The following is a 12,852-nucleotide window of genomic DNA, read 5'->3' on the forward strand; positions in this document are numbered from 1 at the left end:
GAAAAAAAGAAGAAGTCTGATCGAAGAAAACACAGATCCTAGCCGATTAAAAAATCGTAATTTAGAACTCTTCCTAGATGGAGCAGAAGTAGATTTAAGTGAATGTTGACTTTCTTTGTGTTACGAAACTGACCAATTTACTGATTATTTGATTCTTACTTTTAATACCCAAAGCCTAGTGAACTCAATTAGGCGCACATCTCTTTCAAACTTTGTCTTCACCAGCAACTTTGACATCATCTGATTAAGAAAAACATGGCTCACAATTAATATCAGCGACTCCGAGCTATTTCTCCCCGGCTTCAATATCTTTCGGTCTGACAGAAACACCAAACAAAATTAAAAACAGCCCACGGTGGGGTCCTTATTGCAACAAAGTATGCACTAAAATGCTATGAAATCTTTCCTCCTGACCAATTTCAAGGTTATTGCACCGCTATATTCTGGGAATCTTCCGAAGCCACATTACTAATGCCACACGCTATTTCCCCCCTCCTAACAGCAATTATTATTTGGATCCCTTCCATATTTGTCAGCTAATGGACTTCTTGTCGAACTGCAATGCAAATCATCGTATAATAAACGGAGACTTTAATCGTTCTACAATTGACTGGTCCATTCAAACCTCAGAACCACTCCATCAACGTATACTTGACAAAATAGATGAATTAAGCTTAACTCAAACTGTTCATTCAAAACAACAAACGCTAATATACTTTATTTTTATAATTATGATTATTATTATTATTAAGATTATTATTATTATGTATGCATGTACGTATATATATATATATATATATATATATATATATATATATATGTATGTGTGTATAAATGTATGTATGTGTGCTTTGTTGTAAGTCGCATCGCTAAAGTCAGTTCTTAAGTCACACTGAAGGTCTTTTTGTAAATTGCATCATTGAAGTCATTTGTTATGTCACGCCTTCGGTCTTTTTGTAGGCCGTATCACTAAATTCAATTCTTAAGTCAAGCTGTAGGCTTTCTTGTAAGTCGGATCGCTAAAGTCAGTTCTTGAGTCATGCTGTAGGTCATTTTGTAAATCGCATCGCTGAACTCGTTTGTTATGTCACGCCGTCGGTCTTTTTCTCACGTTTTTGTCACGCCGTCTCCCGCGTAGAATTCAACATAGACAAAATCTTCCTCCCTGGTTAACTCCTGAGACGTCAAATGCAATGAAACGTCTGTCAACATTACGCAAACAAAAAGGTTCGCAATGTGCCTCGGTGATTGCAATGAATGAAAAAGTACAAACCGCCGTAGAGAATAACAAAAGCGAATAGGAACAACATCTGTCTAACTCGCGTGATACTAAAGCCCTGTTTAAATACTATAGAAATTCCCTAACTTAGAACTACCTTCCGTCATGAAACTTGATAATTCAGTTTCGAAAACCTTGCCAGAGCGAGCTAATCTACTCGCAAAGTTTTTTTTAACTCAGCATTTATAATCTCTTCTCAACCAGCCTGTCTTGAAAAACAAGAGCACTCAGTTAAACAAATAAGTCATAATAAAGAACCAGACAGGAATCTGATTGCCAAACTATGTAAGGATCTAGATCTAAGTAAGTCGAGAGGTCCCAATCTGCTACCTCCTGTTTTATTTAAATATTGTTGTGACTCTTTAACGCCCTCCCTCTACCATATCATATATAACGCATTCCAGACCTGTTGTTTCCCTGATCAATGGAAACACTCTATTGTCAGCCCAATTTTCAAAAAGAAAGGAAGCAAGGCCTCGATAAGTAACTACAGGCCAATATCACTAACTTAATATTGCCAGCGAAATCTTCAAAAAAGTTCTTTTCATCGATCTCTATAAACATCTAGAACCTATGTTGCACAACAACCAATTCGGATTTCGCGCGAAAAGGTCAGGGACCATCCAAATGCTGCTCTATCTTGATACCATATATTCAGCTATAAGCAAAAATGAAGAAGTAGACGTAGTATATACCGATTTCGAGAAAACTTTTGATAAAGTAGATCACGGTATTCTGATTGATAAGCTCTACTCGTTGGGAACCAGGGGCAAAATATTAAAACTAGTTTATAACTACCTGAAAAATAGAACACAATATGTCAAAATCAAAGACTGTCTGTCCCAATCATTCTATGTCACAAGCGGTGTTCCTCAAGGATCAATCATCGGGCCATTGTTTTTTCTTGTCATGATTAACGACCTACCAAGTGTATGTAATCATTCCACCAGCTTTCTATACGCAGAAGATGCAAAATTCATACGAATTGATACACTTAACGCAGAATTTCAGAATGACCTAAACAACATCTTCAGGTGGACTCAACAAAACCAGATTGCGTTCTATGCGTCAAATGCACTCACCTACCGGTTAATCGTCACACAAGTAGCGACTTTTACTTCGACTCAATTTTAATTAAGAAAGTCTCAGAAGAAAAAGACCTAGGAATAATTGTAAAATCGGATCTAGGCTAGACATCGCATATTAAACCTAGAAGAGTAAAAGCCCTCAACACTCTCTGCATGCTTAAGCGCAACCCACTGCCTCTTATTACCAAGACCGAACTTTATCTGTTCAAATCCTTGGTAATTCCAGTTTTGTTATACGGTTCAGCGTGCTATCAAATGAAGGTCGAAGAAATGAAACTCTCAGAAGGTGTTCATCGCAATGCATGCAAATGGATTGCAGCAGATTCTAATTACAAAACAACGCTTCAGCGTCTAGGAATACTGCCTTTACCCATGTACATTCAGCTCAAAAATTTACTTCTACTATCTAAAATCCTCAATAATCTCTATGACTACAATTTTTCTGACCGTTTTCTGCCAAAAAATGACCCAGCCAATACTTAATCTTGTTTATTTGAATGTACAGGCCCAGAAAAACTTGTTTGTGAAAAAATTTATTGGTTTCATGCAAAGAGGCTGGCTAATTTTGTTCCTCAAAAAGTTGACTTTACCAACACGATAGGACTCAAACGACGGTTGCTGCAATGGATGTGGGAGCATTTCGAGAAAATACTCCAACATCTGTAGCTGGAAAATTCTGTGCGACTGTACCCGAAACAACTGCAGAAATATGTCTAACTAACTGAACTGAAACTGTGGGGGAAACCCCTTGCGTACGCTAAATTCATATTATTATTATTATTATTATTATTATTATTATTATTTTTATTTCTATGTATATATGTATGTATGTATGTATGCACGTATGTATGTATGTATGTGTGTAGAAATGTATGTATGTATGCTTTGTTGTAAGCCGCATCGGTAAAGTCAGTTCTTGAGTCAAGCTGTAGGTCTATTTGTAAATCGCATCGCTAAAGTCATTTTTTATGTCACGCTGTTGGTCTTTGTGTAAGCCGTATCACTAAATTCAATTCTTAAGTCAAGCTGTAGACTTTGTTGTAAGTCGCATCACTAAAGTCAGTTCTTAAGTCACGCTGAAGGTCTTTTTGTAAATCGCATCGCTGAAGTCATTTGTTATGTCACGCCGTCGGTCTTTTTGTAAGCCGTATCACTAAATTCAGTTCTTAGGTCAAGCTGTAGGCTTTCTTGTAAGTCGCATCGCTAAAATCAGTTCTTAAGTCACGCTGTAGGTCATATTGTAAATCGCATCGCTGAGTTCATTTGTTATGTCACGCCGTCGTTCTTTTTGCGAGCCGTATTACTAAGTTCAGTTCTTGAGTCATACTGTAGGTTTTTTTGTACATCGCATCGCTGAAGTAATTTTTTATGTCACGCCTTCGGTCTTTTTGTAAGCCGTATCACTAAATTCAGTTATTAAGTCAAGCTGTAGGCTTTGTTGTAGGTCGCATCGCTAAAGTCAGTTCTTAAGTCACGCTGTAGGTCATTTTGTAAATCGCATCGCTGAAGTCATTTGTTATGTCAAGCCTTCGGTGTTTTTGTAAGCCGTATCACTAAATTCAGTTCTTAAGTGTCAAGCTGCAGGCTTTCTTGTAATTCGGATCGCTAAAGTCAGTTCTTGAGTCATGCTGTAGATCATTTTGTAAATCGCATCGCTGAACTCGTTTGTTATGTCACGCCGTCGGTCATTTTGTAAGCCGTATTTTTCCTACCGTTTTCTGAACGTTTTTTTTTTTGCTGACCGTTTTCCGTCAAAAAATGACGCAGCCAATACACAATCTTGTTTATTTGAATGTACAGGCCCAGAAAAATTTGTTTGTGAAAAAATTTAATGGTTTCGTGCAAAGAGGCTGGCTAATTTTGTTCCTCAAAAAGTGGACTTTACCAACACGATAGGACTCAAACGACGGTTGCTGCAATGGATGTGGGAGCATTTCGAGAAAAGATTCGATGACTCCAACCCCTGTAGCTGGAAAATTCTGTGCGACTGTACCCAAAACAACTACAGAAATATGTCTAACTAACTGAACTGAAACTGTGGGGAAAACCCCTTGCGTACGCTAAATTCATATTATTATTATTATGATTATTTCTATGTATGTATGTGTATGTACGTATGTATGTATGTATGTGTGTACAATTGTATGTATGTATGCTTTGTTGTAAGTCGCATCGCTAAAGTCAGTTCTTAAGTCACGCTGTAGGTCATTTTGTAAATCGCATCGCTGAAGTCATTTGTTATGTCACGCCTTCGGTCTTTTTGTAGGCCGTATCACTAAATTCAATTCTTAAGTCAAGCTGTAGGCTTTCTTGTAAGTCGGATCGCTAAAGTCAGTTCTTGAGTCATGCTTTAGGTCATTTTGTAAATCGCATCGCTGAACTCGTTTGTTATGTCACGCCGTCGGTCATTTTGTAAGCCGTATTTTTCCTACCGTTTTCTGAACGTTTTTTTTTGCTGACCGTTTTCCGTCAAAAAATGACGCAGCCAATACACAATCTTGTTTATTTGAATGTACAGGCCCAGAAAAATTTGTTTGTGAAAAAATTTAATGGTTTCGTGCAAAGAGGCTGGCTAATTTTGTTCCTCAAAAAGTGGACTTTACCAACACGATAGGACTCAAACGACGGTTGCTGCAATGGATGTGGGAGCATTTCGAGAAAAGATTCGATGACTCCAACCCCTGTAGCTGGAAAATTCTGTGCGACTGTACCCAAAACAACTACAGAAATATGTCTAACTAACTGAACTGAAACTGTGGGGAAAACCCCTTGCGTACGCTAAATTCATATTATTATTATTATGATTATTTCTATGTATGTATGTGTATGTACGTATGTATGTATGTATGTGTGTACAATTGTATGTATGTATGCTTTGTTGTAAGTCGCATCGCTAAAGTCAGTTCTTAAGTCACACTGAAGGTCTTTTTGTAAATTGCATCGCTGAAGTCATTTGTTATGTCACGCCGTCGGTTTTTTTTTGTAAGTCGCATCGCTTAAGTCAGTTCTTAAGTCAGGATGTAGGTCTTTTTGTAAATCGCATCGCTAAAGTCATTTGTAATGTCACGCCGTCGGTCTTTGTGTAAGCCGTATCACTAAATTCAATTCTTAAGTCAAAATGGAGACTTTGGTGTAAGTCGAATCACTAAAGTCAATTCTTTAGTCACGCTGTAGGTCAATTTGTAAATCGCATCGCTGAAGTCATTGTTATGTCGCGCCTTCGGTCTTTTTGTAGGCCGTATCACTAAATTCAGTTCTTAAGTCAAGCTGTAGGCTTTCTTGTAAGTCGGATCGCTAAAGTCAGTTCTTGAGTCATGCTGTAGGTCATTTTGTAAATCGCATCGCTGAATTAATTTGGTATTTCACTCCTTCGGTCTTTTTGTAAACCGTATCACTAAATTCAGTTCTTAAGTCAAGCTGTAGGCTTTGTTGTAAGTCGCATCGCTAAAGTCAGTTCTTAAGTCACGCTGTAGGTCATTTTGTAAATCGCATCGCTGAAGTCATTTGTTATGTCACGCCTTCGGTCTTTTTGTAGGCCGTATCACTAAATTCAATTCTTAAGTCAAGCTGTAGGCTTTCTTGTAAGTCGGATCGCTAAAGTCAGTTCTTGAGTCATGCTTTAGGTCATTTTGTAAATCGCATCGCTGAACTCGTTTGTTATGTCACGCCGTCGGTCTTTTTGTAAGCAGTATTTTTCCGACCGTTTTCTGAACGTTTTTTTCTGACCGTTTTCCGCCAAAAAAAGACCCAACCAAAACACAATCTTGTTTATTTGAATGTACTGGCCCAGAAAAATTTGTTTGAGAAAAAATTTATTGATTTCATGCAAAGAGGCTGGCTAATTTTGTTCCTCAAAAAGTGGGCTTTACCAACACGATAGGACTCAAACGACGGTTGCTGCATTGGATGTGGGAGCATTTCGAGAAAAGATTCGATGACTCCAACCCCTGTAGCTGGAAAATTCTGTGCGACTGTATCTGAAACAACTGCAGAAATATGTCTAACTAACTGAACTGAAACTGTGGGGGAAACCCCTTGCGTACGCTAAATTCATATTATTATTATTATTATTATTTCTATGTATGTATGTATGTATGTATGTATGTACGTTTGTATGTATGTATGTGTGTATAAACTTATGTATGTATGCTTTGTTGTAAGTCGCATCGCTAAAGTCAGTTCTTAAGTCACGCTGTAAGTCTTTTTGTAAATCGCATCGCTAAAGTCATTTGTTATGTCACGCCGTAGGTCTTTGTGTAAGTCGTATCACTAAATTCAATTCTTAAGTCAAGCTGTAGGCTTTGTTGTAAGTCGCATCGCTAAAGTCAGTTCTTAAGTCACGCTGTAGGTCATTTTGTAAATCGCATCGCTGAAGTCATTTGTTATGTCACGCCGTCGTTCTTTTCGCAAGCAGTATTACTAAGTTCAGTTCTTAAGACATACTGTAGGTTTTTTTGTACATCGCATCGCTGAAAAAACTTTTAGGTCACGCCTTCGGTCTTTTTGTAAGCCGTATCACTAAATTCAGTTCTTAAGTCAAGCTGTAGGCTTTCTTGTAAGTCGGATCGCTAAAGTCAGTTCTTGAGTCATGCTGTAGATCAATTTGTAAATCGCATCGCTGAACTCGTTTGTTATGTCACGCCGTCGGTCTTTTTTTAAGCCGTATCACTAAATTCAGTTCTTAAGTCAAGCTGTAGGCTTTCTTGTAAGTCGCATCACTAAAGTCAGTTCTTAAGTCATGCTGTAGGTCGTTTTGTAAATCGCATCGCTGAATTCTTTCGTTATGTCACGCCGTCGGTCTTTTTGTAAGCCGTATCACTAAATTCATTTCTTAGGTGAAGCTGTAGGCTTTGTTGTAAGTCGCATCGCTTAAGTCAGTTCTTTAGTCACGCTGTAGGTCATTTTGTAAATCGCATCGCTGAAGTCAATTGTTATGTCATTCCTTCGGTCTCTTTGTAAGCCGTATCACTAAGTTCAGTCCTTAAGTCAAGCTTTAGGCTTTATTGTAAGTCGCATCGCTAAAGTCAGTTCTTAAGTCACGCTGTAGGTCATTTTGTAAATCGCATCGCTGAAGTCAATTGTTATGTCACGCCTTCGGTCTCTTTGTAAGCCGTATCACTAAGTTCAGTCCTTAAGTCAAGCTTTAGGCTTTATTGTAAGTCGCATCGCTAAAGTCAGTTCTTAAGTCACGCTGTAGGTCATTTTGTAAATCGCATCGCTGAAGTCAATTGTTATGTCACGCCTTCGGTCTTTTTTTAAGCCGTATCACTATATTCAGTTCTTAAGTCAAGCTGTAGGCTTTCTTGTAAGTCGCATCACTAAAGTCAGTTCTTAAGTCATGCTGTAGGTCGTTTTGTAAATCGCATCGCTGAATTTTTTCGTTATGTCACGCCGTCGGTCTTTTTGTAAGCCGTATCACTAAATTCATTTCTTAAGTGAAGCTGTAGGCTTTGTTGTAAGTCGCATCGCTAAAGTCAGTTCTTTAGTCACGCTGTAGGTCATTTTGTAAATCGCATCGCTGAAGTCAATTGTTATGTCATTCCTTCGGTCTCTTTGTAAGCCGTATCACTAAGTTCAGTCCTTAAGTCAAGCTTTAGGCTTTATTGTAAGTCGCATCGCTAAAGTCAGTTCTTAAGTCACGCTGTAGGTCATTTTGTAAATCGCATCGCTGAAGTCAATTGTTATGTCACGCCTTCGGTCTCTTTGTAAGCCGTATCACTAAGTTCAGTCCTTAAGTCAAGCTTTAGGCTTTATTGTAAGTCGCATCGCTAAAGTCAGTTCTTAAGTCACGCTGTAGGTCATTTTGTAAATCGCATCGCTGAAGTCAATTGTTATGTCACGCCTTCGGTCTTTTTTTAAGCCGTATCACTATATTCAGTTCTTAAGTCAAGCTGTAGGCTTTCTTGTAAGTCGCATCACTAAAGTCAGTTCTTTAGTCACGCTGTAGGTCATTTTGTAAATCGCATCGCTGAAGTCAATTGTTATGTCATTCCTTCGGTCTCTTTGTAAGCCGTATCACTAAGTTCAGTCCTTAAGTCAAGCTTTAGGCTTTATTGTAAGTCGCATCGCTAAAGTCAGTTCTTAAGTCACGCTGTAGGTCATTTTGTAAATCGCATCGCTGAAGTCAATTGTTATGTCACGCCTTCGGTCTCTTTGTAAGCCGTATCACTAAGTTCAGTCCTTAAGTCAAGCTTTAGGCTTTATTGTAAGTCGCATCGCTAAAGTCAATTCTTGGGTCACGCTGTATGTCTTTTTGTAAATCACATCGCTGAAGTAATTTGTTATGTCATTCCTTCGGTCTTTTTGTAAGCCGTATCACTAAGTTCAGTCCTTAAGTCAAGCTGTAGGCTTTGTTGTAAGTCGCATCGCTAAAGTCAGTTCTTAAGTCACGCTGTAGGTCATTTTGTAAATCGCATCGCTGAAGTCAATTGTTATGTCACACCTTCGGTCTTTTTGTAACCCGTATCACTAATTTCAGTCCTTAAGTCAAGCTGTAGGCTTTGTTGTAAGTCGCATCGCTAAAGTCAGTTCTTTAGTCACGCTGTAGGTCATTTTGTAAATCGCATCGCTGAAGTCAATTGTTATGTCATTCCTTCGGTCTCTTTGTAAGCCGTATCACTAAGTTCAGTCCTTAAGTCAAGCTTTAGGCTTTATTGTAAGTCGCATCGCTAAAGTCAGTTCTTAAGTCACGCTGTAGGTCATTTTGTAAATCGCATCGCTGAAGTCAATTGTTATGTCACGCCTTCGGTCTTTTTTTAAGCCGTATCACTATATTCAGTTCTTAAGTCAAGCTGTAGGCTTTCTTGTAAGTCGCATCACTAAAGTCAGTTCTTAAGTCATGCTGTAGGTCGTTTTGTAAATCGCATCGCTGAATTCTTTCGTTATGTCACGCCGTCGGTCTTTTTGTAAGCCGTATCACTAAATTCAGTTCTCAAGTCAAGCTGTAGGGTTTCTTGTAAGTCGAATCGCTAAAGTCAGTTCTTGAGTCACGCTAAAGGTCTTTTTGTAAATCGCATTGCTGAAGTCATTTGTTATGTCACGCCGTCGGTCTTTTTGTAGGCCGTATCACTAAATTCATTTCTTAGGTGAAGCTGTAGGCCTTGTTAAAAGTCGCATCCCTAGAGTCAACTCTTAGGTCACGCTGTATGTCTTTTTGTAAATCGCGTCGCTGAAGTCATTTGTTATGTCACGCCGTCGGTGTTTTTGTGAGCCTTATCACTAAATTCAGTTCTTAAGTCAAGCTGTAGGTTTGTTGTAAGTCGCATCGCTAAAGTCAGTTCTTAAGTCACGCTGAAAGTTTTTTTGTAAATCACATCGCTGAAGTCATTTGTTATGTCACGCCGTCGGTCTTTGTGTAAGCCGTATCACTAAATTCAGTTCTTAAGTCAAGCTGTAGACATTGTTGTAAGTCGCATCACTAAAGTCAGTTCTTAAGTCACGCTGAAAGTCTTTTTGTAAATCACATCGCTGAAGTCATTTGTTATGTCACGCCTTCGGTCTTTTTGTAAGCCGTATCAACTAAATTCAGTTCTTAAGTCATGCTGTAGGTTTTTTTTGTAAATTGCATCGTCGCTGAAGTAATTTGTTATGTCATTCCTTCGGTCTTTTTGTAAGCCGTATCACTAAGTTCAGTCCTTAAGTCAAGCTGTAGGCTTTGTTGTAGGTTGCATCGCTAAAGTCAGTTTTTATGTCACGCTGTAGGTCATTTTGTAAATCGCATCGCTGAAGTCATTTGTTATGTCACGCCTTCGGTCTTTTTGTAAGCCGTATCACTAAATTCAGTTCTTAAGTCAAGCTGTAGGCTTTGTTGTAAGTAGCATCGCTAAAGTCAATTCTTAAGTCACGCTGTTGTTTTTTTTGTAAATCGCATCGCTGAAACCATTTGTTATGTCACGCCGTCGGTCTTTGTGTAAGCCGTATCACTAAATTCAGTTCTTAAGTCAAGCTGTAGGCTTTGTTGTAAGTCGCATCGCTAAAGTCAGTTCTTAAGTCACGCTGTAGGTCATTTTGTAAATCGCATCGTGAAGTCACTTGTTATGTCATTCCTTCGGTCTTTTTGTAAGCCGTATCACTAAGTTCAGTCCTTAAGTCAAGCTGTAGGCTTTGTTGTAAGTCGCATCGCTAAAGTCAGTTCATAAGTCACGCTGTAGGTCATTTTGTAAATCGCATCGCTGAAGTCAATTGTTATGTCACGCCTTCGGTCTTTTTTTAAGCCGTATCACTAAATTCAGTTCTTAAGTCAAGCTGTAGGCTTTATTGTAAGTCGCATCACTAAAGTCAGTTCTTAAGTCATGCTGTAGGTCGTTTTGTAAATCGCATCGCTGAATTCTTTCGTTATGTCACGCCGTCGGTCTTTTTGTAAGCCGTATCACTAAATTCAGTTCTCAAGTCAAGCTGTAGGGTTTCTTGTAAGTCGAATCGCTAAAGTCAGTTCTTGAGTCACGCTAAAGGTCTTTTTGTAAATCGCATTGCTGAAGTCATTTGTTATGTCACGCCGTCGGTCTTTTTGTAGGCCGTATCGTTAAATTCATTTCTTAAGTCAAGCTGTAGGCCTTGTTAAAAGTCGCATCCCTAGAGTCAATTCTTAGGTCACGCGGTATATCTTTTTGTAAATCGCGACGCTGAAGTCATTTGTTATGTCACGCCGTCGGTGTTTTTGTGAGCCTTATCACTAAATTCAGTTCTTAAGTCAAGCTGTAGGTTTGTTGTAAGTCGCATCGCTAAAGTCAGTTCTTAAGTCCCGCTGTAGGTCATTTTGTAAATCGCATCGCTGAAGTCAATTGTTATGTCACGCCTGCGGTCTTTTTTTAAGCCGTATCACTAAATTCAGTTCTGAAGTCAAGCTGTAGGCTTTATTGTAAGTCGCATCACTAAAATCAGTTCTTGAGTCACGCTAAAGGTCTTTTTGTAAATCGCATTGCTGAAGTCATTTGTTATGTCACGCCGTCGGTCTTTTTGTAGGCCGTATCACTAAATTCATTTCTTATGTGAAGATGTAGGCCTTGTTAAAAGTCGCATCCCTAGAGTCAATTCTTAGGTCACGCTGTATGTCTTTTTGTAAATCGCGTCGCTGAAGTCATTTGTTATGTCACGCCGTCGGTGTTTTTGTGAGCCTTATCACTAAATTCAGTTCTTAAGTCAAGCTGTAGGTTTGTTGTAAGTCGCATCGCTAAAGTCAGTTCTTAAGTCACGCTGAAAGTCTTTTTGTAAATCACATCGCTGAAGTCATTTGTTATGTCACGCCGTCGGTCTTTGTGTAAGCCGTATCACTAATTTCAGTTCTTAAGTCAAGCTGTAGACATTGTTGTAAGTCGCATCACTAAAGTCAGTTCTTAAGTCACGCTGAAGGTCTTTTTGTAAATTGCATCATTGAAGTCATTTGTTATGTCACGCCTTCGGTCTTTTTGTAGGCCGTATCACTAAATTCAATTCTTAAGTCAAGCTGTAGGCTTTCTTGTAAGTCGGATCGCTAAAGTCAGTTCTTGAGTCATGCTGTAGGTCATTTTGTAAATCGCATCGCTGAACTCGTTTGTTATGTCACGCCGTCGGTCTTTTTCTCACGTTTTTGTCACGCCGTCTCCCGCGTAGAATTCAACATAGACAAAATCTTCCTCCCTGGTTAACTCCTGAGACGTCAAATGCAATGAAACGTCTGTCAACATTACGCAAACAAAAAGGTTCGCAATGTGCCTCGGTGATTGCAATGAATGAAAAAGTACAAACCGCCGTAGAGAATAACAAAAGCGAATAGGAACAACATCTGTCTAACTCGCGTGATACATCTGTCTAACATCTGTCTAACTCGCCGTCGGTCTTTTTGTAGGCCGTATCGTTAAATTCATTTCTTAAGTCAAGCTGTAGGCCTTGTTAAAAGTCGCATCCCTAGAGTCAATTCTTAGGTCACGCGGTATATCTTTTTGTAAATCGCGACGCTGAAGTCATTTGTTATGTCACGCCGTCGGTGTTTTTGTGAGCCTTATCACTAAATTCAGTTCTTAAGTCAAGCTGTAGGTTTGTTGTAAGTCGCATCGCTAAAGTCAGTTCTTAAGTCCCGCTGTAGGTCATTTTGTAAATCGCATCGCTGAAGTCAATTGTTATGTCACGCCTGCGGTCTTTTTTTAAGCCGTATCACTAAATTCAGTTCTGAAGTCAAGCTGTAGGCTTTATTGTAAGTCGCATCACTAAAATCAGTTCTTGAGTCACGCTAAAGGTCTTTTTGTAAATCGCATTGCTGAAGTCATTTGTTATGTCACGCCGTCGGTCTTTTTGTAGGCCGTATCACTAAATTCATTTCTTATGTGAAGATGTAGGCCTTGTTAAAAGTCGCATCCCTAGAGTCAATTCTTAGGTCACGCTGTATGTCTTTTTGTAAATCGCGTCGCTGAAGTCATTTGTTATGTCACGCCGTCGGTGTTTTTGTGAGCCTTATCACTAAATTCAGTTCTTAAGTCAAGCTGTAGGTTTGTTGTAAGTCGCATCGCTAAA

The 12,852-nt window shown here is 39.0% G+C and overlaps 1 protein-coding gene across 1 annotated transcript in view; it reads right to left on the reverse strand.

Annotated features, from left to right (window-relative positions):
- Positions 1-12,852, reverse strand: part of LOC134856923 (large ribosomal subunit protein mL43-like) — an 85,239-nt gene that overhangs the window by 53,611 nt on the left and 18,776 nt on the right. The gene's annotated exons all lie outside the window — the stretch shown is intronic.

This window comes from Symsagittifera roscoffensis, chromosome 1 (assembly GCF_963678635.1).
Source record: "Symsagittifera roscoffensis chromosome 1, txSymRosc1.1, whole genome shotgun sequence".
Classification (NCBI taxonomy): Eukaryota; Metazoa; Xenacoelomorpha; order Acoela; family Convolutidae; genus Symsagittifera; species Symsagittifera roscoffensis.